Below are 24,486 nucleotides of genomic sequence, written 5' to 3' on the forward strand. Positions count from 1 at the left end.
CATCTCCCTCTCTGGCAGTATATCAGGCTGCCTGTCATATGAGATATTGGCTGAATAAACTTCTTTCCTATAGACCTATTCCACACCCATAGAAATCAATGGAGTTCTGTCACTTTCAGTGAGAGCAGGATCAAGTTTTAAGTCTATTGCTCTTCAACACTTACTGTATTTTGTTTTTAAAGATGGGACCTAGACTGGTCAGTGCAGATCTGAATCCCAACTCTGCTAAGTCTGATGGTGTTTGTATCCAGGATCCTTCTCTAGGTCATTTATATAGTGGCTCAGTAACGCTCAGAAATTTAACAAAATTGCAGAACAAAACCCCACAGCTCTTATACTCTTTTTCTCACATACACAACTTGTTCGCATGAAGATCATGAGAACATTTTCCTCAAAGTATTCCTAGGACCAGTGGGTCACTCGTTCTTTGAGTGTATTGGTTTGTTTGCTCTTATTTCTTTTAAAGAAGAGCTAATAACATGGCTTTCTGTTCAGTGGCATAGTTGCCAATTCTGTATACTGAGTAAATCAATTATTGTTGTTTGTCCAGTGTTCCACTAATGATTGCCATGCTACAAAAGTCCCATGCAAATTCCTGTTCTCACTTTCTAGTGACGTTGTAAATAAGAAGAGAGCAGCATTATCTCCTGTAAATGTAAACAAACTTTTTTGTCTGAGCAAGTGGCTGAACAAGAAGGAGGACTGAGTGGACTTGTTGGCACTGAAGTTTTACATTGTTTTGAGTGCAGTTATGTAACAAAAAAAAACTACATTTGTAAGTTGCACTTTCACAACAAAGATTTCACTACAGTACTTGTATGAGGTGAATTGAAAAATACTATTTATTTTGTTTATCATTTTTACCGTGCAAATATTTATAATCATTCCTCTGGAGGGAAGCAAAATGGCTTTGGAGGTTGTACCACTACTACATCACCATGAATAAGTGCTGAGAGGCTCCACTGCTGTGTTGGGCCCTTATGGGGAAGAATTTTCCCTGTATCTATGTGGATCTCCACAGTGCAAGTCCCAATTATTCAGGCTGTGTGCTAGTGGTCAGGATTTGAGCCACAGTATTTGGCAACTCCAGAAATCAAAGACTTAGCACTTTGACACGTTTGTAGCTATAGCATAATGAGCTTTGATAATTGCTCTTCAGTAGGCGTTTGCTCTTCTACAGTCCATGCATATTAGGTCAGGATAAGTGACGTATGAATTGAAGCCTTTTCAGTCTCTGTTCTTTTGAATCTGGAGAATACCTAATTTGGCTATCTATGCTCTCCTCAGATTAATTAGAGCTGTACTCCTATCAAAGATCTACAGAGCTAAACTTCATAGCTTTCTATGTGTCAGGTTGACAGTAAAAGCTAGAAGCTGCTGAAATAGTGTTGATTAACAAGTTCAGCACTTAAAAGGGCCAATGGTAAAATTCCAAAATTGTCTTCATTTTCAGAGGATCATTAGAAGGTAACTATAAAACCTGGCGCTGGCAGAGAGATTTATAGAGCACAGAGGTGCAGGTTCAGTTCTCCTGGGCTAAGATGAGACATGATCCATAACTAGTGACTAGAAACAGGGCTAGACCTAGATCAGCTACTGCAGTGTTTAGCAGGTTTCATGACTTTAACTGTGTAGATGAAGAAAATTTCAAAAAGAAGTGAATGGATAATGACCTGCTTTTACTCTTGAGTTGGCTCTTTTAAATGCTTGGATGCAAAACTAATATATACTCTGATTTCAATTACAACACAGAATACAATATAGATGAAAACATAGAAAAACATCCACAATATTTAATAAATGTCAATTGGTATTCTATTGTTTAACAGTGAGATTAAAATCACAATTAATTTTTATGGATAGCTATTAATTTTTTTTAGTTAATCACGTGAGTTAACTGCGATTAATCAACAGCCTTACTTTCTACCTCACAGGAAAGCTGTGAAGCACTTAGATAATATGATGATGACCACATAAATACCTCAATAGAACAGAATAGTCTTTTGAATCTGGCCCTTATTACTATCTGAAACACCTGAGAGAAAAAAGTAGCTTTAGTCACTTGCCTTTGAAGCTTTAAAAATGGCTACAGGCGTTTCTCCAGAATGGCAGCTGTGGGTATTTTCTGCCAGACTTAGTCCACGTTGCAAGATATTATATGACTTTTACACTCTTTAGATCTGGCATGTAAGTAGCTCTCTGATATTCCCGTAGATGGCAGTGGTACACATTCTGAACATACACATCACCAAAACTTACATTGTTTGCCCCTTGAAAAATTTGTGATGTTTGTATTTTTTGCTGTGGGTGATAAATATTTCTTAGAACGCTGGAAAGGAACTCACAGGAGATAGTATGACTGGTGTCTATCTAATTCCAGCCAAAATGATTTCTTTCCAAAGTACCCTAGAAAAGGAAAAATTAGAAGCTCTAATACTGGTAAAGTCAAATGGGAAGGCGGCAGGAGTGAAAATTGAATATACTATTAGTGCTGCAAAATCCAATCTCTTGTCTCTTTCTGTGCTGTTTCTGTGGGTAACCATACCCCTACCACACAAATAACTGCCTTTTGCTGGCTAATTGCTGTAGAAAGACAGGTTTCAGAGTAACAGCCGTGTTAGTCTGTATTCGCAAAAAGAAAAGGAGTACTTGTGGCACCTTAGAGACCAACCAATTTATTTGAGCATGAGCTTTCGTGAGCTACAGCTCACTTCATCAGATGCATACCGTGGAAACTGCAGCAGACTTTATATATACACAGAGAATATGAAACAATACCTCCTCCCACCCCACTGTCCTGCTGGTAATAGCTTATCTAAAGTAATCGTCAGGTTAGGCCATTTCCAGCACAAATCCAGGTTTTCTCACCCTCCACCCCCCCACACAAATTCACTCTCCTGCTGGTGATAGCCCATCCAAAGTGACAACTCTTTACACAATGTGCATGATAATGAAGTTAGGCCATTTCCTGCACAAATCCAGGTTCTCTCACTCCCTCACCCCCCTCCAAAAACCCACCCCCATACACACACAGACTCACTCTCCTGCTCGTAATAGCTTGTCCAAACTGACCACTCTCCAAGTTTAAATCCAAGTTAAACCAGAACATCTGGGGGGGGGGGGTAGGAAAAAACAAGAGGAAATAGGCTACCTTGCATAATGACTTAGCCACTCTCAGTCTCTATTTAAGCCTAAATTAATAGTATCCAATTTGCAAATGAATTCCAATTCAGCAGTTTCTCGCTGGAGTCTGGATTTGAAGTTTTTTTGTTTTAAGATAGCGACCTTCATGTCTGTGATTGCGTGACCAGAGAGATTGAAGTGTTCTCCGACTGGTTTATGAATGTTATAATTCTTGACATCTGATTTGTGTCCATTTATTCTTTTACGTAGAGACTGTCCAGTTTGACCAATGTACATGGCAGAGGGGCATTGCTGGCACATGATGGCATAAATCACATTGGTGGATGTGCAGGTGAACGAGCCTCTGATAGTGTGGCTGATGTTATTAGGCCCTGTGATGGTGTCCCCTGAATAGATATGTGGGCACAATTGGCAACGGGCTTTGTTGCAAGGATAAGTTCCTGGGTTAGTGGTTCTGTTGTGTGGTATGTGGTTGTTGGTGAGTATTTGCTTCAGGTTGCGGGGCTGTCTGTAGGCAAGGACTGGCCTGTCTCCCAAGATTTGTGAGAGTGTTGGGTCATCCTTTAGGATAGGTTGTAGATCCTTAATAATGCGTTGGAGGGGTTTTAGTTGGGGGCTGAAGGTGACGGCTAGTGGCGTTCTGTTATTTTCTTTGTTAGGCCTGTCCTGTAGTAGGTAACTTCTGGGAACTCTTCTGGCTCTATCAATCTGTTTCTTTACTTCCGCAGGTGGGTATTGTAGTTGTAAGAAAGCTTGACAGAGATCTTGTAGGTGTTTGTCTCTGTCTGAGGGGTTGGAGCAAATGCGGTTGTATCGCAGAGCTTGGCTGTAGACGATGGATCGTGTGGTGTGGTCAGGGTGAAAGCTGGAGGCATGCAGGTAGGAATAGCGGTCAGTAGGTTTCCGGTATAGGGTGGTGTTTATGTGACCATTGTTTATTAGCACTGTAGTGTCCAGGAAGTGGATCTCTTGTGTGGACTGGACCAGGCTGAGGTTGATGGTGGGATGGAAATTGTTGAAATCATGGTGGAATTCCTCAAGGGCTTCTTTTCCATGGGTCCAGATGATGAAGATGTCATCAATATAGCGCAAGTAGAGTAGGGGCTTTAGGGGACGAGAGCTGAGGAAGCGTTGTTCTAAATCAGCCATAAAAATGTTGGCATACTGTGGGGCCATGCGGGTACCCATAGCAGTGCCGCTGATCTGAAGGTATACATTGTCCCCAAATGTGAAATAGTTATGGGTAAGGACAAAGTCACAAAGTTCAGCCACCAGGTTAGCCGTGACATTATCGGGGATAGTGTTCCTGACGGCTTGTAGTCCATCTTTGTGTGGAATGTTGGTGTAGAGGGCTTCTACATCCATAGTGGCCAGGATGGTGTTATCAGGAAGATCACCGATGGATTGAAGTTTCCTCAGGAAGTCAGTGGTGTCTCGAAGGTAGCTGGGAGTGCTGGTAGCATAGGGCCTGAGGAGGGAGTCTACATAGCCAGACAATCCTGCTGTCAGGGTGCCAATGCCTGAAATGATGGGGCGCCCAGGATTTCCAGGTTTATGGATCTTGGGTAGTAGATAGAATATCCCAGGTCGGGGTTCCAGGGGTGTGTCTGTGCGGATTTGATCTTGTGCTTTTTCAGGAAGTTTCTTGAGCATATGCTGTAGTTGCTTTTGGTAACTCTCAGTGGGATCATAGGGTAATGGCTTGTAGAAACTCGTGTTGGAGAGCTGCCGAACAGCCTCTTGTTCATATTCCGACCTATTCATGATGACAACAGCACCTCCTTTGTCAGCCTTTTTGATTATGATGTCAGAGTTGTTTCTGAGGCTGTGGATGGCATTGCATTCCGCATGGCTGAGGTTATGGGGCAAGTGATGCTGCTTTTCCACAATTTCAGCCCGTGCACGTCGGCGGAAGCACTCTATGTAGAAGTCCAGTCTGCTGTTTCGACCTTCAGGAGGAGTCCACCTAGAATCCTTCTTTCTGTAGTGTTGGTAGGGAGACCTCTGTGGATTAGTATGTTGTTCAGAGGTATTTTGGAAATATTCCTTGAGTCGGAGACGTCGAAAATAGGATTCTAGGTCACCACAGAACTGTATCATGTTCATGGGGGTGGAGGGGCAGAAGGAGAGGCCCCGAGATAGAACAGCTGCTTCTGCTGGGCTGAGAGTATAGTTGGATAGGTTAACAATATTGCTAGGTGGGTTGAGGGAACCATTGCTGTGGCCCCTTGTAGCATGTAGTAGTTTAGAAAGTTTAGTGTCCTTTTTCTTTTGTAGAGAAGCAAAGTGTGCGTTGTAAATGGCTTGTCTAGTTTTAGTAAAATCCAGCCACGAGGAAGTTTGTGTGGAAGGTTGGTTTTTTATGAGAGTATCCATTTTTGAGAGCTCATTCTTAATCTTTCCCTGTTTGCTGTAGAGGATGTTGATCAGGTGATTCCGCAGTTTCTTTGAGAGCGTGTGGCACAAGCTGTCAGCATAGTCTGTGTGGTATGTAGATTGTAATGGATTTTTTACCTTCAGTCCTTTTGGTACGATGTCCATCTGTTTGCATTTGGAAAGGAAGATGATGTCTGTCTGTATCTGTGCAAGTTTTTTCATGCAGTTGATAGATAGAAAGACACAAAGCAAAGATGAGTGCCAACTATGCAAAGTTGTGTGGATAGCCAGCCAAACTCCAGCTGTTTTACTAATGGTGATGATGAAGTGAGCTGTAGCTCACGAAAGCTCATGCTCAAATAAATTGGTTAGTCTCTAAGGTGCCACAAGTACTCCTTTTCTTTTTGCGAATACAGACTAACACGGCTGTTACTCTGAAACCTTACTAATGGTGGTTTTTTTTGAGGCAAACATTCTGAAGAGATAGCCAGCTACACAAATAAATGTTTCATTCTGCTTTCCTTTAACTTCTTATTTTACTTGTAGTTTTTCAACTGGATTTGACTTTTTTATGAGTGAATTTGCACATTGGGTGGTTCTTCCCAAATGTACACAGCCCTATTATTAATTTGGTATTTTACCAGTCATGCCAGACAATTCCATTTATTGTTGATAGTGCACTGGAAATTTAGGGTTTCCCTTTTTTTTTCTTCCCCCTACTCCCCCCATACCAAAAGATGTTTGATAAATACAATAATCATACTAGGAAACTAAAATATTCATACATTTAAAAAGTGGGTTCTGTTGCCCAGAAATTAAATTACATACCCCCATCTTGGGGGACATAACACCACTAGTGGTGACCAAAAAGGAACAACAGCATTTGCAGTTTAATTACCTATTGTAAAAGCAATTGCTGGAGCAAACCTTTTTTTTTTTTAACCCTTGTATTACTTCTTTGCTGTCACCTACTTGGTTCCATTGCAACAAGTGATATAAATGAATTTTTAGCATCAACATTAAAAATCTCCTCCCAGGGAAGTGAGCAGAATCAAGAGAAACCCACCTGCACTTGAAATAGCTTTTACCATTACCGTCGTCTGATGCAAGACCAATGTGCACACATGATGGAGGGGAAAACCTTTGGGGAAAAGGCTTGAGTTTTGACCTTTTTATGGGTTCATGTAAACAGCAAATAAAATGATGTGGGCGGGAGCCTCTCAAATGTGTATGATCTTGAGGTCAATTCATTTAATTTGTCAAAGTATGTTCAAGATGATGTGCATGAGCAGACAAGCATTTTGTAAAGATGTATGGATGGGCACGCTCACAGTGATACATATTATAGAATAATGAAAGAAAAGGATTTGATATAGGATTATCTGATTATCTTGTTTAGGAAAAAATCAAGATGAACCTTATGCAGAGACATTTAATACCACAAATTTAGAAAAGTAGACTTAAGATTAAGCGGGTGCATGCTCATCTAAATCTGCAAAGCCATAAATAACAAAGAAAAACTTTGCTGTGTTTAGATCTTATCAAAATCCTTTCACTTCTCACCAGAAAAAATGTAATTCTGGCCATCAACAGCATTGATTAAATGCTGGGTTTTGTGCTATTATATTTGTCATTTTATGAGCCAGTGCTTGCTGCAAAAATACAAATATTAATACCTGGGGATGGTGGAGTATGCTAACTGATATTAGATTTAGCATACAAAAGAACAGTTCAGAAGATATAGGAATCTGGCAGAGTGCCATTTAGAGATGAAGGAATAATCATGTATGATAAGACTGTTACAAATACCCTCCATATGAGAGCAATAAAAATTGTTGTCTACGTTAATACCTCAGTATTTCAGGATTACTACAAGCCCAGGGTTTGGTAAACATGTATATGTTCATTTGTATAAAAACTAAAATGTTGTTTTAATGCTGTATTAATCACCACAAATAGATCAAATTCTCCTTAAGGAAAAAAGAAATCAAATTCTTTTCAACTGTTGTTGTGCTCAAGTTTCAAACTGACTGGCTCACTGAACCGGCATGATGTTGCAAGTGGTAAGCCTTGTTTGGTGAGGATTATTGACAGGTGTTGGCACTGCAGTTGATTCTGAATGAACAAGAACAAAGGAAAGGGCAAATCATATTCTCCTTTCCCCACCTATCAACATTCCAGACTTTTTTTTGAACTTCATTCCAATAGTCTCTGACACCAACATCAAACTTTATCTGCTTCCCACCCTGAATGGCCATGAACACGATGCCTCCTGTTAATAAGTGAGGCAGGCTATATTAGGACTCAGTGCAGTTTCTTCTCTCACTGGCAGGATGCGCTGCATCCAGCCAAGTGGCTTCAACTTGGCACACATGCAGGATAGGTAGTTGCATTAGTTGATACAGTGTTGACCCCAGAAAAGCTGGCAGGAGGGAAGCACCCACAAATGGCCGTAGTTGACTCAATGTTTGAATTGATGCATCTCACTCTTTCATTTGCCCCAGATTAGATGGCAATAATGTTCCTCCAGTTTGTTAAACACTGACTTGGGATCCAGTGGAGGAGTGCATTCCTTTTGCTGCAGGACACTAGCTCAGATGATGCTGAATGCAATTTTTATTTACAGAGCTTCTATTTCTGACCAGGAGACCAGATTATCTTTTCAGCTGCTTTGCAAAATGTGAACCAAAGTTTGAACTTTCTGTTAAGATGAATGTGATGGTGAATTCAAATCCTATCTCACCTTCAAACCTCTTGTACTGAGCAAGTAGCCAAGAGGATGGTGATGGGAGGGGTGGGGGTGGGAGGGAATAGAAAGCCAAGCAAGAGATGCATCTAGGGAATGATAGTTTAAAAAAAGGAATAAAAGGAAAAGAAAGAGGGAGAGAGATGTGAGAGGATTGTAAACTGTTGCTACAATCCTATAATTAGCATTAGAGAAGTTAATTTAGGGCAAGCATTCCTTCCTGGTACCATAAAAAGCATATGCTCTGCCATCTGTTGAAGTTGCCCTGTAAGTAAAATTAAATCCACACCTGGATGTGGTCATCTTTAAGAGAGCTATTAAAGAAATATAGTTGTTTTAAACAACTAAATTGTCAGATCAAAAATTCAAGATGATAATGTAATGCCACCCACCCACCTCAATGGGTGGGAAATTTGATGGGGCCACCATGATTGGGACAGCCCCAGTTGAATGGGGAAGGAGGAACACATGGTGGAGGGAAGATGCAGAAGTAGCCCTTCCCCCTCCAGACTCTGGAGTAGGGTGACCAGACAGCAAATGTGAAAAATCAGGACAGAGAGTAGGAAGTAATAGGAGCCTATATAAGAAAAAGACCCAAAAATCAGGACTGTCCTTATAGCATCGGGACATCTGGTCACCCTACTCTGGAGGGGGAAGGGCTACTTCTGCAACTCATTGGCCAGCTGGGAGAGGAAGGGAGTTGATTGGTCCGTCGCCCTCCCCTTTCATTAATTTAAACCCTAGCTAGCCCAAGCAATGTGGAACCTCTTTCTGCTCTGTTTCATCAAGATAACAATGCATTGCAGGGTGTTGTATCAGCATAAGAAGGGGGTCTTGATGGATTACTCTGTTGCTTAAATCATGGAGCCAGCCAGAGAAAACCTGCTCTGTTGCTGGATTCTGCTTCATTAAATAACTGAAACTGTTCTGGCTCAGAGACTTGCTTTTGATGAATTATTTGTTGTAAGCACTGAAAATAGGTTTTTTGGGGGAAAAGAGGGACTTTCGAAAACAAAATTTTCTGGGGTTTTTTATAAGGCATAAAATAAAGCCAAAAGCAAAGGGAAGAGAGAAATGTGGGAATAATTTTTGGAAGGGGGGAAAAATGTGTAAGCATCCACAGGAATAGACTTATACTGTTAAATATCCTTTACTAACAGGCACATCAATAGAAAACTTAAATAAAATCTGTCCGTTACCATTATCTCTGTCTAGACTATTGCTAATATTTGTCAGTTTTACTGCTCAGTCAAACCAAGTAGCTTTTATATTACACTTCCTTATAGAGTAGTTTTATGGTTAAAACTTATCTTCTCTTTACCCCAGCTGTACTGACAGGTGGAGCCTAGTTTTGCCTCCTTTCCTGACACTGAGTAGAAACAGTCCGTGAATGGTGTCCATTAAAGGCAGTCGAACTCTACTCCGTGTAAGTATAGGCAGCAAAACTGAGCCCTTGGTAAACAATGCATATTTTCTGCAGGTTTTTTATTTAAGTTTCAAATATTTTAGCTTCTGATCCTGCAAAGATTTGAGCACTTGCTTAACTTTATACACTATGAGGACGCTCATACTTAAATGGCAGTCCCATTTAAGTCAGAGTGCATAAAATAAGTACATGAGCAAGCCTTTGCAGGATTGGGACCTTAGTTTAGAGGCACCCTGCTCTGATGGAGAAAAGTGGCATAATTAGGATACATCTGGTATACTCTAAATATACTGGACCAGCTCCTTGTCATTTTTAAATTGAAGAGCTCCATTGAAGTCAATGGTGTTATGCTGATTTATGCAAGCTGGGGATCTGGCTTAGTATGTTAATATATTCTAGAATACTCAAGGAGCTGACTTTGGAGATATTTGTGCCAATAGTGATTATCTTTGAAAAGTCATGGAAGATGGGAGAGATTCCAGAGGACTGGAAAAGGATAAATATAATGCCCACCTATAAAAAGGGAAATACGGACAACCCAAGGAATTACAGACCAGTCAGCTTAACTTCAGTATCTGTAAAGATAATGGAGCAAATAATTAAGCAATCAGTTTGCAAACACCTAGAAGATAATAAGGTGGTAAGCAACAGCATGGATTTGTCAAAAACAAATCATGTCAAACTAAACTAATAGCTTTCTTTGACAAGGTAACTAGCCTTGTGGATTGGGGGAAGCCGTAGATGTGGTATATCTTGACTTTAGTAAGGCTCTTAATACTGCCTCACGTGATCTTCTCATAAACAAACTAGGGAAATACAATCTAGATGGAGCTACTATAAGGTGGGTGCATAACTGGTTGGAAAACCATTCGCAGAGAGTAGTTATCAGTGGTTCACAGTCAAGCTGGAAGAGCATTTCGAGTGAGGTCCTGCAGAGATCAGTTCTGGGTCTGGTTCTATTCAATATCTTCATCAATGATTTAGATAATAGCATAAAGAGTACGCTTATCAAATTTGCAGATGATACTAAGCTGGGAGGGGTTGCAAGTGCTTCAGAGGATAGGATTAAAATTCAAAATGATCTGGACAAACTGGAGAAATGCCCTGAAGTAAATAGGATGAAATTCAAAAAGGACAAATGCAAAATACTCCACTTAGGAAGGAACAATCAGTTGCACCCATACAAAATGGAAAATTACTGCCTAGGAAGGACTACTGCGGAAAGGGATCTGGGGGTCATAGTGGATCACATGCTAAATATGAGTCAACAGTGTTACACTGTTGCAAAAAAGCAAACATAATTTTGGGCTGTATTAGCAGGAGTGTTGTAAGCAAGACACGAGAAGTAATTCTTCCGCTCTACTCCATGCAGATTAGGCCTCAACTGGAGTATTGTGTCTGGTTCTGGGTGCCACTTTTCAGGAAAGATGTGGACAAATTAGAGAAAGTCCAGAGAAGAGCAACAAAAATGATTAAAGGTCTAGAAAACATGGCCTCTGAGAGAAGACAGAAAAAACTGGGTTTGTTTAGTCTGGAGAAGAGAAGACTGAGAGGGGACATGGTAACAGTTTTCAAGTGTGTAAAAGGTTGTTAAAAGGAGGAGGGAGAAAAATTGTTCTCCTTAACCTCTGATGATAGGATAAGAAGCAATGGGCTTACACTGCAGCAAGGGCGGTTTAGGTTGGACATTAGGAAAAACTTACTAACTGTCAGGGTGGTTAAGCACTGGAATAAATTGCCTAGGGAGTTTGTGGAATCTCCATCATTGGAGATTTTTAAGAGCAGGTTAGACAAACCCCTATCAGGGATGGTCTAGATAATACTTAGTCCTGCTGTGAGCGTGGAGGACTGGACTAGACAACCTCTTGATATCTCTTCCAGTCCTATGAGTCTATGCATGAAATGTTATCTGATAGAGCTGAGGCCCCAAAGATTAGAGATGGATGATAGCATTCAGATAGGGATTTGAAAGTATAATACAGGACAACAGAGAGGAGGCAGTACAGAATAACTCAAGATTTGCGGAAACTTGCTGAACAAAAGGACCTGATGGGCAGTTGACCATGAAAGAAACTGACCACAAGAACAAGGCAGAGGAAGAGACTGGACAGTGGAGGTGAAATAGAGTTGAGTAATAGGTTTGCTGCACTATAGAACATGGAGGAAAAACAGGCAGAAGATATGGTGGCAAGGAAGAAAAGAAGGGAAGCCAGAATGCAACCCCAATGCATTTACAATCTTAGGGCTTATCACCCCTACAGTGTTAGCTCAGGTTATAAATCAAGCCTTGCCCCTAACCTACATCCTGTCCACACACACAAATGTCTAGCTTGAGTGTGGTGGTGCTTTTAACTCAAACTAGCTGACCTGTCAGGTAGTGTGGCTTGAAGCTTGAATGCTGCTGCTGCTGGAATTAGTAATGCAGTGGAATACAGCTACTCCATGCTGCTGATACAACCCCCCTGTGCTCTTAATCCAATCACTTGTTGCAGTGTGTGTGTTATTTTGCAGTGAGAACAGTCACACTTGAGCTAGGCTAGCTCAAGAGGAGTTAACTTGAGCTAAAACTGCAGTGAAGACCAGCTCTAAAAGACAGACATGAATAGCAGAAGACACACAGGGCCAAGAGAGGTGTTAAAAATGTTATTTTATATCATTTGTTTGGTCTAGTGATTTCCTGCCCCTCCTCTGCTGTTGAGAAGTTCTCTCTCTCTTTTTTAATGTTTGCTATGGATAGGAGTGGGAGCTACTTTTTACTGTTTTGTAAAGATATTGTCTAAATTTGATGGGGGTGTTTCTAGATAATTTTCTCTTTGTGGACTTCTTTGTTTATCTATGTGACCTTGGCCATGAGTAAACCTAGTTTCAAATGTGGTATATGCATTATTAACACTCTGTGTACTTAGAAGTGTCTGGTTTAGATGTGAAAAAAATCATAAAAATGTTATTTTATGATTCATTAAACTTTCTGTTGACACTCTGAGATACAACAAATAGGAGTCCATGAAAATTGTTTATAAGAGACTATTAATTGCTCTGTTTCTGAGAAATCTGTGTAGAAAGTGACCTGTTAGTGCTTCCTCCCCTGTGATAGCATTCAGCTTTTCACTTCTTATGGAGTTTAATCAACAAAATTGGCCAGAGTTCTAGGACATAGTTCCTGTGGTGACTCACAAGTTTTAAGTGAGTGTTTTTGACAGGCCATAATGCACTTTATGAATCCTTTCCTTTTTCTCCTTGGAAAAACAGAGGTACAAATATGGACCCACTTTGCAGTACAAAATTTTATTTCTGCTTGAATGAAATTTTGAATAAATGAGCTTTTTGTAACTTTACCTTGGGTGTAAAATAGGGACAAATACTAGCTGGACTAACTCTCATGCACGTGTTCAGTATTATAAATGGAGCTGTCACTGTTTTAATGTTTTTGAAGAAAATTAACTACAGTGCTTACATTATCTCTATTGTAATAAAATGTTATATTGTGTTGCTAATTTGTATTGTGCTGAGACGTTAAATGCATGTACATGGTACACATAACAGATCTAAGAAAAGAGTGTTTTTGATGAAAATGGTGGTCAGTTATTAAAATACTATGGAGACAATATTTGTGAGATTTTGCTACTATTTCTAGTACAAGGTAAAATTATTGCATTGCTAATTCTAGAGTTTTCAAAAAGAAAATCCCTTTAAAAGGGGAAACTGCAACTAAGAGTTCTTACAACTGTACCAAAATATCATCCATTTCTTACCTGTTGCTCTTTGAAAGAAACACACAAACAAAACTCTTGCAGTTATAGTAATGAGGGGAGACACTTGGAAAAGTAGTAGGTTTTAAAAAAAAAAAAAAAAAAATCAGAGAAGGGAATTTTTAAAGTCCATGGTGGCCCTCTAAGCAGGGGCAAGATATAGTCTTAACAGCAGTCAAGGTGACCTCTAACCTCAGATCCTGGGTAAATCACCTGGTGTGATTATCTTCCGGTTCTTTGAAAATGGCATAGTATCCTGCAAAGGAACGGGGGGGGGGGGGGGGGGGCTGATTAACTCAGTGAAGCAGAGTACTGCTGATGCTTCAGAGCACTTTGCAAAGGCAGGTCATTAGCCCTACTTTTTCCACCTGGGGAAATAGAGACTTGCCCAATGTCACCCAGTAAATCAGTGGCACAGCTAAGTGTGATACACCCAGGTATAGAACTGATGTCTTCTGAGCCCTAGGTACACGGCTTACCTGCTGAGCAAGGCTGCCTCTCAAAAACAGAAAAGCTTGTCTTATGTGTTGAGCACCCACAGGTCCCCCTGCCTTCATGAAGAGCTGCAGGTGCTCAGACTCACCTAAAAAAATAAATATTCAGTGACAAGCTTTAGTTTGAATTCATTGCATCAGTGCTCTGTTTTGCAATGGGACTCCATAGTCATTTCATAGTGCTAAGACTTTTTTTTTTCATAGGGACATCATTCCAGATCTTTGCTATTGGATAAACTGCCTTCCTGAACGAAAGGACATGTCTAAAGATGGCGTGACTGCCTAACATGGTGTGCAGTTAGTGAATACAGCTTGTGTATTTGGCACACTTACTTCATGGAATCTTAGAAACTAACCCCAAGATAATGAGTTTACAGCACTTCTTACACTAAGGAAAATGCCTATAGGATTGTAAAGTTTGGAAGGAAGGGCTTAGAAAGAGCTACATTCAAAGGAACTTAAGAATTCTAGTTCAATTTCCCTCACCCCCCAAATATTTATCTCTTCCAAAACAATCTGTGTAAAGAGACTGACTTTAGTTTTTCTAGCTCTCTAGCTTCTGTAGTGCTTATGAGGATTAGCTCATACCGAGCTCAGAGGAGTCAGCTGCCAATGTGAATGTTGCATTACTGGGATGCACAGGTGCATGCTGATCCAGTCCCAAAGACCTTTTAAGAATTGAGAGAGCCCACATTATGCAGTCCCCAAAATAATTTGCTGGGAAAGCAGCCATCCAGTGACAGGCAAAAGCAAATGCAGGCATCTCCAGAAGAAGGAATAGGACTGGGTTTGCACTGCTACCTTCAGCCCCAGAACAAACAGAACTAGTCCTAGGGATATACAGAGCATGTGATGGCTTGCAGCACCCCATAGTCCTGTCTGGTGACAGCAGCAGCAGCATGAGGTGCAACCTTAGGGTTACAACAGCTATGGGGAATTGCCAAGTCCCCAGTAAGGAGGGACAATATCCCCTACTCCCATCCAGTAACCACTTCTCTCCTCAGGCTGTCTCCAGTCAAGAAGGAGGAGCTAAGCAGAGGGAATGACTTGTTCTGACCATCCATTGCAGAAGCCCTGAGACATTGGTGAGGAGAGCACACAGCACCATCCAAGGGATTGTGGAGGAGGAGAGGAAAGGAGGGCAGGAATGTTGAAGGAAAGTGGCTGAAAGGCAAAGTGGTACCAGGTGGAATGCTGACACCTGTGTGTTTACAGAGTAAGGAAAGAGCTGGGGTGAGAGTGAATGAGGGGAAATAGGATACGTGTAAATGCGGAGCCAGTGTGTATCTGGGGGCAGGGGGAAGTGTCTCAAAGTTTGGAATTTATTTCCCTGAAATTGACTTTTTTTCTGTGCAGAAATGCAGCTTCTCCCCTAGGCAGGAGGGTGCCATGGTTACAAATGTTTAAGGTTTTTCGTTAGGTATTATATATGTTAGGGGAATAATTAAAATTGCTGTGATGTCACATTTTGTTATTCAGTGGAAAGACAAAAAAAGGTTACTGTGGTTACTTGTGGCTATATCTAGTGGTGAATTTTTAGGGGAATTTGAAGTAGCCTTAGATTATTAAGTGCCTTATTGTGCTTAGTGTGATATTGGTGTTAGTGACAGTCCTTATTGCAATAGGTTGAAATAACACATACACTTAGGAGCTCAGGAAGGACTTGAAAATGGGATTCCAAAGTTGTTTTTTTTTAAAAGATACTGTTTTACCTGCAAAGCTCTACCTCTCTGGAAGCCTAGCTTCAGAATGATCTGTCCTATTATCGTAAAGCTGAACAGCTTTTAATACAAAATGCTGATTTTGAAAAGCTTATTTCAGCAGCCTTTTGTTTTATAAACTATTAAACCAGTGGGCAGAAGGCTGTTACTGAACATTTGTTCCACTGTTTGCTGAATGAAGAATTGAATAGTAGGCATTTAATTTACCTATAGAAGAGAGAGTAAAGATGGAAAAGTCTAGAGTATTGTTGCAGAAGTAGAGAACAAGAGGCTTCGGTTATGAACAGCTTGTGCCAGTGAAGCCTGTTTATGGTGTGTGGACAAACAGACTGAAAGAAGGGACTGATGCTTAATGAGGTCCCCAAAGCTATTACAAAAGACTTAAAATACCTCTAAATTGTTGGTATTAATCCAGCTCAGGGTGCTAGTGAACAAATGCCACCATCTGATGGCTGTTCTACCTATGTGAAATGAGTTTGATAGTCTCAGTCCAGTTCTCAGTGGACAAGTTTCCCCATCAGAAGATGGGCTACCATAAGTTGTTGGCAATGGAGTGGCTAGCCATGGTATGGTCATGTAAACTGAACTATCCACTAACCGGAAGAGTAGTTCACCCAGGTAAGTATTGAGCTAGAAGGGCAGGGAGAAGCTTACACAGGTGGAACAGAGACTCCACCAGTACATTTGATTGAGAAATTCAGCCTGCAGCACTGACAATCCAGAACCCTCTCCTCGCCCCCACACATACGGGTCATGGAGGCTTGAAGTTAGAGCAATTAAGCAAGGACTTAAAAAAAAAAAAAAAAAAAAAGGATGGCACTAAAGGCATATTGTCAAAAGGGATGGAACTTTTTAAAAAGTGAATTTAGTGTTGATGAAATGTGCCAGATAGCTCTAGAGACTGAAGTCCTCTGACTACAAGATATGTATATCTCAGAAAGTGGCAGTGTATGTTTGTTCTGCCCCACCAATGTGCTTCCTCCTTTACCCAGCTGAGTGATGTAGCTATAATACTGCAGCTGGGACACACCTAGTTTCAGCTGTCACATAGGGTGAGTTTTCCCTTCCAAAATAACCCAGCAGGTCAAAACAATACCTAACAGAAGATCAATTTTTTCTGCAAGAAAGATCCTGTACTTTGTCCTTGACACTTTAAAATAAAGGTTAAATTGTGCCAAATATATCGGAAGAGAAGATGTCAGGGCTCAAAATGGAAGGTCATCCTATCATCATTTATCAAGCCTACAGCCCAAGTGCCAAATAGCCCACTTAAACATGAGGACATAGGTGGAAAGAAGTGTTGCTCTAAAGAATTCACACTTGGAAGAGTTCAGTTTAGCAGGAAAAGCAAGTAGCTGGTAGCAGTAAGTTAAAGTAACTGCCTATGCAGGCCCAAATCCAGCCCTGTGTAACTTCACTGATTTCATAAATTGGACCCAAACACTATAACTTGCAACTTCTTTGGATCCCTCAACATAAAGTAAAACCAGCTCAGACTGCCTTACATCTTCCTCCTGATGTGTTACTTGTACCATCTTGTATATCAACTCTGAATTTGGCCCTGCGAGTCTTGGAAGCCAGGGTCTTTCATGTATAATAAAAAAAAATGTAGATGTAAAGTCAGGAGCCACATGTGACATCCTTCACTCCCTTCATGAGACTCTTTTAGCTCTTTCAGGATGTCCCTTGACCCTCAATGATGGTGTTTCATTTCCTTTTTTTGACCTTAAAATACACATCATCTTTATTATTTTTCACAAAACAGGTGAATTCTCATACCCTTTCTCACAACACTTGTTTTGAAGAAATCATGAACAGAGACTTTTATAGATCTCTCAGGATACCACACTCACCAGTGATTTAACTTCTCCTACTCTAACCTTCCTGTCCCACAGTCCTTATCTAGATGTACTCATTAGCAAAACCTTTTAAAAGCAACCAAATTAATACACTTTTAATAAGAGGATGTTGGTCAGTGACAGAGCAACATTAGGAGTCTGTCAGGTGGTCAGTAGATATTGTTAAAATATTTGCCAAAAGAAAAGGAAACTGCTAAATAAAGAACAGGATACAGAACTAAGATCAGGAGTACTTGTGTCACCTTGGAGACTAGCGAATTTATTTGAGCATAAGCTTTCGTGAGCTAGAGCTCACTTCATCAGATGCATTCAGCTGTAGCTCACGAAGGCTTATGCTCAAATAAATTTGTTAGTCTCTAAGGTGCCACTGTTGTACCAATAAAATAAAAACCAGCAGGATCTTATTAAAGGGCAAAAGGCAAAATACCACATTTACTGTGAATACAGAAAGAATCATAGTAAGCAGTTAGTTATAGTTATAACATTCCATTCGATCTCATATTTATTCACACATTCATTCATACAAACACACACACACACACACAGGTTTTGCAAGGTTGTTATCATAGTTACCAGCCTTAGAGTTGCTCATGCCAAGCCACTGGCGAGGTGGCCTGGACATGAGGAGGGAGCAGGGCCTTGTCAGATGCTCATCTGATGCTCCTGGAAGTTGGTTTGCAGAATCAGACCCCATAGTTCTCACTTTTTAGAGTCTATTTTTATAGGAATTTCTTCCTATGCCAGTCTATGGGAATTGCTTCATCATGCTGTTGCTGAATCAATTGCAGATAGCACATTCTTGACGGCTCCAAGATGTTATCTTGTTCTTTGGTTCTCCCATTCTTGAGGCTGTTGAGTGGATTCCAGTCTGCCCTCCGGGGGGGTCCTCTGGTTATTTCCACTTGACGCCTTCTTCAGCCGATGGACACTGGATTCTTAGGCTGGCACCTCCCTGATCATTCAGTTATTATCCACACCAAGCATCCATCCACATACATCCTCTATCTCTATTTTAATCACAATTGTTAATACAACAAAAGGGTGGGGAGTCTCTGGGTGCTGTTTCTGTTGTTAGAGTATTGCTTTGAGTCTCTCTCTCTGTGAATTGCTTTGAGAACAGACTCTGTCTTAGAATGTACTAACACAATTAGCAGCTTGCAAGTTTCACACATAGAGGGAGAGAAACAGTACCAAAAACCAAGAGACCTCTTAATTAGTAATACCCTGGAATTGAAACTATGGGGAATCAAACTCATTTGTGATTTTTAATACAGAACTTCTTTAATATGATCCAACACCACAAGTACTCCTTTTCTTTTTGCGAATACAGACTAACACGGCTGCTACTTCGAGAACTAAGATCAGCCTTGTTCAGGATTCTAAGATGTTGTGGTTGGAAACACCTTGCAACTTTAAGGATGTGTAGTCATTTTCCCTCTAACTGCTACTTTTCCCCAGTATTTATCTTGAAATTCAAGTAATGTCTTGCACATCTGATCACTCCATCCCTTCCACTAACTGCTCACACTCCATCAGATTTTAAGGTCTGTTTTTGAGCCTGCAACACTTGCACCTTTCTCCAATGAAAGGAGTTTATATAATTAAAAATAATATCTTGTATGTAAATCAAAAGTCGTATTGAATTTGCTTTTCTGCTCCTAAGATTTTCATTCTGAAAGCCAAACTAGAGTGGCTGTTTCCTGAGTCATCATGAGAATGTTTTAAAACTGTATGACCAAAATAATGGTCCAAAGCAAATATGCCAATGTTACTGATGTATAGTAAATGTTCTTTATTTATTCAATAATCATGGAATAATATTAGTTCATCCAGCCTGAGACATCTTCCCACAAAAAATTCATAAAATGTAATTCCAATTATTTGATATTCAGAAGTATCCCCCCAAATTGGAATTCCTTTTTTAAAATTGTCTTTTTTTTTTCCTCTGACTTTCAGAAATATCTCTATCCCCATCCCCATCTAGATAATGAAGGTTTACCTGTATTTCATTTGACAAAACTGGTCTTACAGCACCTCATCTGTAGTGGGAACTGTAGTATTATGAAAATTACTTTTGCAATGCTGTCTATAAGCTAAAAACAGTCAGGATTAGGACCTTTCGTTTATCAGTTTTAATTAAGGCATTTCCTAAAATTGATTCCGTAAAAAGGGGAACTATATTATGGCTTCATGTTCTCCAAGAACACATCCACCTGGCTATTGGAGAATAACAATGCAAATCACAAGGAGTGAGGAGTTAGGCCAGGGTCAAACAAAGAACTTTTTTTTTACACTGACACTTCAGCGGATGACTCTCTTCTCCTTGCTCACACTTGCTCTCCCAAACGCTAGAAAAGGGGTATAAAACTGTAACTAAGTAATTCCTGTGGGTTTCTTCTTGTCTCCTTTGACCACCAGTCCACTTGCTGTGGGAGGATACACTAAATTGACATCTTAAATTCAGTGACTTCCATTGGTCGCTGAAGATATGCTGGGTTGGGACTGCTGAGTGAATGCAGCAGAGAATGCATCCACCATATAGAAAGGGAGGGAAAAGAAAATTGCAGCAATTACATCAACAAAGACCCTGGAGTGCCTTTTAGCATGACTGATGGATTTCATTCACATGATCTTCCAGACAACAAAATGGAACAGTAGCATTGATTTTTTTCTTGACTGTCTCCTACAGAGTTTGTGAATGAAGTCTACTAACAGCATTAACAAACCTTCCAGTATCACTTCTCCTGCAATTAGCAACTAAGCTTGTAGTGCAGTAGTGGGTGTAGCTAAGAATTTGTTCTGTACAGACACTGGACTTGCTTCATTTCTCCATCCCTTTCATCTCTGCTTGTCCATTCTCACTCATTTATACTCTGCTATTCTTTCTGTTCTCCTTCCTGCTTATTTCTCACTAACACCGGTAGAAGAATTTTGATTGCAGTCAGTTTTTTTGTCAATCTCAACAAAAAAGCAAAAGAGAGATTTTTATTTTTTTTTTAAAGAAAACTTGCATGAACATGTAGTTGTTGCTGGACTAGCTCTATTTCTCACCTGAAGCCCCAGTTCTGTGTTTGTGATATCACAATTAGTTTGCTGTGGATGTAATCATGCCTGTGGGTGAGGAAAAATCACCAGGAGAAATGAAATTCCTAAGCAATGAAGATGCTATTTTCATGCAGGAGTCCCAGAGGTTTAAAAAGGAGGGAGAAAGTACAAAGAAATTATTACATAAAAGCTGGAGTGTTTCTAAAAAAAAAATGTTTTTCAGTTTTCTGTTGGCCACTTAGTGTCTGTCAGTTACTAAAAGGTTTCTACTTATGCTGACAACTTTTATAGTACTCTTATGTTGGCAAATGACTGCAGGACCATTGACACCTCCTGCTGAATACAATCTTGGTAGCGCCTGGGGTAGTGGTAAGAAAAATGTTGAATGCTATGCCCTACTTTCAATTTAACTAATGAGAGGGTCTTTTTATCCAACCCATAACAGGAGGTTCTCTAAGTGTCTTTAATTAAAATAAGAGGCAGCTTGGTTCCATAATTCTGCTTTCTATATCTGGCATAGATGACAATCTATGGATGTAAAAAGAAAAGGAGTACTTGTGGCACCTTAGAGACTAACAAATTTATTGGAGCATAAGCTTTCGTAAGCTACAGCTCACTTCATTGGATGCATTCAACACGGCTGCTACTCTGAAACCAATCTATGTATGTGTTCATCTTATCAGGAAAGATCAAGCAGTCACCAAACCCTCTCAGTGGCCATGTTTATAACACATGAAAAAGTAGGAAGTTGGGGAGCTGAGTTGAGAACTTGAAAACTCATTGAAAGGGCAAGGGATATTAGGTGTTTGCTGTAAAATCCTCAAAATATACATCTAAGGTGTAGTGGAACCTACTGATATGCCTCTCCTGAATAAATACAGATTGCCTGTGATTTCTCTTCTCTGGTTATATGCCATAAAATTCCAATCTAACTGCAAAGATACAAACCCTGAGCAACCCAGAGTTGGGGGGAAATGGCATTCAGATATGTGTGACTGAGGAATTTTCATTGTTTGCTAGGAACCCTTTATTAAGTGACAGAATATTCCGTTAAATAAACTAAACATCTGAAAAAAACAAATTACACTGAATATATTGGTGGGGCATGCCATAGTCCCTGATTTTGAATATTTGACAAATTAAATTCTGAAAATGTCATGTTTTAGCTGAATTGATTAGCAGTTACTGAGTCTTTTATTTTAGTGAGTGAGAATTTACAGACGGTGGGGGAATTCTTTTATGCATTTCATAAACCAAAATATCCTGTTACTCATTCTGATCTAGAAACAAAGAATAGTCTGTCAAATTCCACTTTCTTATCTCTCAGACAAATCTTTTCTAAGCTTGCCAAGAAAGTATACTAGTGTACTACCCCCAGTAAGCAAACCTTTTACTAATATTCACTTTTTAAAATATATTTTTGGTAATTGTTACAACTCTTAATAATAAATGTTTTGGCTGCTTGGATGAGTATGTTACAGGTAAAAAAAAAAAAAAAAAGGCTACAGCATAAAACTCCCAGATACCTGCTTTCTAGGATTCTGTTTATATGGATTCTTTAATCCAAATGATAGTGCCATTGGGCACTTCTACAGAAGGGACACATGAGGCAAAAATACAGTCATGCTATTTATGTGGTGGCCCAGTACAGCAAAAATACCCTGTTGTACATGGCCATTTAGATTGTGTTGTGAAGTTACAGCCATCTTAAGTGCTGTGGGCCATGTCTTCCTGAATGTCTAGACGCATTTATTTGTCTCCTTTCTTCAAAATCTCTGAGCCAACCTGTTGCCCCTGCCATGTAAAAAGCCATGAGAGGTAATTTCTTCTAAGAGAGCCTTCATCAGGAGTCTCTTGTGCCTCTCACCCTAAATTTTCCATTAGTTGGTGGGGTTTGCCTCCTGTACCTTTTCCCCCTGGCATCCCATTGGAAAAGGCATGGGAGGTCTGCCTTCAAATTTGGTGGATCCCTGGAAATCCACAGCACAGACAGCCATGGACATCTGCACAGAGGCCTAGTGACCCCACAATTGCTCCAGCCCAATGCACACAAAACCCTAGCAACATAGCTGTATTGGACTGGGCATGGTGTCCAGGCTACCCAGAAAAAGTAATATGGCTTGAGCTTGGGGGCTGCTACCTTTCTGGACAAGTTCTTCAGGGCTAAAGGGGAGTTGGTATGTAAACATCACTTCTCGGCCCTGCCCTGCCCAGTCCATGCTCCTTCCCATCATGGACCTGAGATGCTCAGTTGAGTTAGACTTCAGATTTAAACAAAGCAGAGTAACACAGATAATTCACTTTTTGCTGGCAAAAAATAATAATTTACATCTGACTATCCAGCTTTCTCCTGGCAGGCCAGTTAGCATTCATTAATTGATTAGTATGCTAAGTTTGATCATATAACCCCATTAAACTTCAAATGGTACCTCATTATGTGAGTTACTGAGCTCTTCAACTTCTACCGATTTCAGCGGGAGTCGATGGCTCTCAGTATCTTGCAGTATTGGGCCCTTGTTCAGATAGGATGGGAGCATAGACAAGAAATCGAAAATACATATTTCTGTTGGGATTACATCTCTATTCCTAGAAACTATACTAGTTTGAGTTAGCACAGAGAAGGGCGAAACTCCAGTTTATGGGTTCCTCACCCCCTTAGGTTAAAGTAGTTTTCATGAACTTTGAGAGAATTGTGGGATGAATCTGCACATGAATAGGGTGTACAGAGGGCTAAATCCTGCTTGCCTTACCAGTGCAAGTGCTAGCCCTTTGGGGGCCCTAAGCAGGAATATTTTGGGCCCCCCCACACAACATATTCTAATAATTAACAGGGGGCCCCCTTGAGCTGCTTGGGGCGCTAAACAATTGCTTAGTCTGCTTATGCCAAGCGCCTGCTCTATGCCTTACTCTGGCTGAAAGGATGGGGTTTTTGTAGGACAAAACAGAAGGACAGCTCACAAAGCTGTAACATTTACAAGAACTGTTGCAACAGTTTTGTGATTCGCTTTCAGATTATGTCTAACTCTATCATACGTGGGTTGGAGGGGAATGTCCCATTGCTGTAAAATCCCTAACCATTTGTTTTTCTCCTAATAATACTTCCTCTTCTCAACTTCCCTTCACCTGCACTACACCTGGCTAAAGGCATCTGTTGTTCATATAAGAATAATTTGTTTTCAAGTTTGTTTTATTTTATTTATACTTAGTATGGTAATACCCAGAGGGTGCAGTCAGGACCATGGTCCTATTATGTTAGAAGCTTGACAAACCTAAGGGAAGACATAGTCACTGTCCTGTGGGGAAACGTGAGTAAAAGTGTCGCTTTAAAGTTTTGAAGTTTTTCTTTAAATGTAACAAAGATATCAATAAAAGAATAGTATTAATAGTCTAATAATAAAATACTACAATGAATATTCCAAATTAAATGTCTCCTTATGCTTAAAATGCCTGCCCCTAAACAGTGTGGACAAGTAATAACATATACAATTTGACTGATCAAATAGCTGCAAGATCCAGTGCAGTATTCTAGCATAATTTCTAGACATTAGTTTCTTTTTTTCACAAATCTGGCTGGAGACCAAAGCATCAAAACACAGGAAAACCCCAGACATGCCCAGACACTCATCTGTGTGAAGTTTGTTCTTTATCATAAACAAAACCAAGACTCTAAATGTCACATGTACATTGTTTTGCATGTGTTTTGGATAGATAGTATTTGGAAAAGTTAGCATTTTATGCACAATGATCCTGAAACCCTTGCTGAAACTCATATTGAATACATCACCTGATTCCCAAAGTGTCAGAATTTCAGCCTGTGTTTTGTGACAAAGTCCTGCCACTCGACACATTTTAATTGGTTAATATATTAAATACCATTTTAAAGCCGTTCCAGAAGCAATCTGTTAATTCTCTGTCCCATTTTAGGA

Source organism: Eretmochelys imbricata, chromosome 7 (genome assembly GCF_965152235.1).
Source record: "Eretmochelys imbricata isolate rEreImb1 chromosome 7, rEreImb1.hap1, whole genome shotgun sequence".
NCBI classification, from domain to species: domain Eukaryota; kingdom Metazoa; phylum Chordata; order Testudines; family Cheloniidae; genus Eretmochelys; species Eretmochelys imbricata.